Source organism: Platalea leucorodia (genome assembly GCF_965183815.1).
Source record: "Platalea leucorodia genome assembly, contig: HAP1_HAP1_SCAFFOLD_33, whole genome shotgun sequence".
Classification (NCBI taxonomy): domain Eukaryota; kingdom Metazoa; phylum Chordata; class Aves; order Pelecaniformes; family Threskiornithidae; genus Platalea; species Platalea leucorodia.
The window spans coordinates 178758-181248 of record NW_028121457.1 but is presented as its reverse complement, the minus strand read 5'-3'; positions in this window follow the sequence as shown (position 1 = coordinate 181248).

Below are 2491 nucleotides of genomic sequence, written 5' to 3'. Positions count from 1 at the left end.
CCCTGGACGTTCGCAATTGGTGAGCCGGGCTCCGGCTGTACCGAGGGGTGCTGGCAGCTAGTATTGGACTTTGGGAGGCTGTCGCAAGAGAGAGCGCCATCGTTTGTGGGGCTGTGAATGGGGTTGCCTGGCACCTTGAAGAGCAGCAAGAGCTTTTGGTCCTGGCCCCTTTGGTGTGGGAGGAATCCCTGGACGTTCGCAATTGCTGAGCCGGGCTCCGGCCGTACCGAGGGGTGCTGGCAGCTAGTATTGGACTTTGGGAGGCTGTCGCAAGAGAGAGCGCCATCGTTTGTGGGGCTGTGAATGGGGTTGCCTGGCTCCTTGAAGAGCAGCAAGAGCTTTTGGTCCTGGCACCTTTGGTGTGGGAGGAATCCCTGGACGTTCGCAATTGCTGAGCCGGGCTCCGACTGTACTCAGCAGCGCAGGCAGCTAGTGTTGGACTTTGGGAGGCTGTCGCAAGAGAGAGCGCCAGCGTTTGTGGGGCTGTGAATGGGGTTGCCTGGCTCCTTGAAGAGCAGCAAGAGCTTTTGGTCCTGGCCCCTTTGGTGTGGGAGGAATCCCTGGACGTTCGCAATTGCTGAGCCTGTCTCCGGCCGTACCGAGGGGTGCAGGCAGCTAGTATTGGACTTTGGGAGTCTCTCGAAAGAGAGAGCACCATCGTTTGTGGGGCTGTGAATGGGGTTGCCTGGCTCCTTGAAGAGCAGCAAGAGCTTTTGGTCCTGGCCCCTTTGGTGTGGGAGGAATCCCTGGACGTTCGCAATTGCTGAACCGGGCTCCGGCTGTACTCAGCAGCGCAGGCAGCTAGTATTGGACTTTGGGAGGCTGTCGCAAGAGAGAGCGCCAGCGTTTGTGGGGCTGTGAATGGGGTTGCCTGGCTCCTTGAAGAGCAGCAAGAGCTTTTGGTCCTGGCCCCTTTGGTGTGGGAGGAATCCCTGGACGTTCGCAATTGGTGAGCCGGGCTCCGGCCGTACCGAGGGGTGCTGGCAGCTAGTATTGGACTTTGGGAGGCTGTCGCAAGAGAGAGCGCCATCGTTTGTGGGGCTGTGAATGGGGTTGCCTGGCACCTTGAAGAGCAGCAAGAGCTTTTGGTCCTGGCCCCTTTGGTGTGGGAGGAATCCCTGGACGTTCGCAATTGCTGAGCCGGGCTCCGGCCGTACCGAGGGGTGCTGGCAGCTAGTATTGGACTTTGGGAGGCTGTCGCAAGAGAGAGCGCCATCGTTTGTGGGGCTGTGAATGGGGTTGCCTGGCTCCTTGAAGAGCAGCAAGAGCTTTTGGTCCTGGCACCTTTGGTGTGGGAGGAATCCCTGGACGTTCGCAATTGCTGAGCCGGGCTCCGACTGTACTCAGCAGCGCAGGCAGCTAGTGTTGGACTTTGGGAGGCTGTCGCAAGAGAGAGCGCCATCGTTTGTGGGGCTGTGAATGGGGTTGCCTGGCTCCTTGAAGAGCAGCAAGAGCTTTTGGTCCTGGCCCCTTTGGTGTGGGAGGAATCCCTGGACGTTCGCAATTGCTGAGCCTGTCTCCGGCCGTACCGAGGGGTGCAGGCAGCTAGTATTGGACTTTGGGAGTCTCTCGAAAGAGAGAGCACCATCGTTTGTGGGGCTGTGAATGGGGTTGCCTGGCTCCTTGAAGAGCAGCAAGAGCTTTTGGTCCTGGCCCCTTTGGTGTGGGAGGAATCCCTGGACGTTCGCAATTGCTGAACCGGGCTCCGGCTGTACTCAGCAGCGCAGGCAGCTAGTATTGGACTTTGGGAGGCTGTCGCAAGAGAGAGCGCCATCGTTTGTGGGGCTGTGAATGGGGTTGCCTGGCTCCTTGAAGAACAGCAAGAGCTTTTGGTCCTGGCACCTTTGGTGTGGGAGGAATCCCTGGACGTTCGCAATTGCTGAGCCTGGCTCCGGCTGTACCGAGGGGTGCAGGCAGCTAGTATTGAACTTTGGGAGGCTGTTGCAAGAGAGAGCGCCATCGTTTGTGAGGCTGTGAATGGGGTTGCCTGGCTCCTTGAAGAGCAGCAAGAGCTTTTGGTCCTGGCACCTTTGGTGTGGGAGGAATCCCTGGACGTTCGCAGTTGCTGAGCCGGGCTCCGGCTGTACCGAGGGGTGCAGGCAGCTAGTATTGGACTTTGGGAGTCTCTCGAAAGAGAGAGCGCCATCGTTTGTGGGGCTGTGAATGGGGTTGCCTGGCTCCTTGAAGAGCAGCAAGAGCTTTTGGTCCTGGCACCTTTGGTGTGGGAGGAATCCCTGGACGTTCGCAATTGCTGAGCCGGGCTCCGGCTGTACCGAGCGGCGCAGGCAGCTAGTATTGGACTTTGGGAGGCTGTCGCAAGAGAGAGCGCCATCGTTTGTGGGGCTGTGAATGGGGTTGCCTGGCTCCTTGAAGAGCAGCAAGAGCTTTTGGTCCTGGCACCTTTGGTGTGGGAGGAATCCCTGGACGTTCGCAGTTGCTGAGCCTGGCTCCGGCTGTATCGAGGGGTGCAGGCAGCTAGTATTGGACTTTG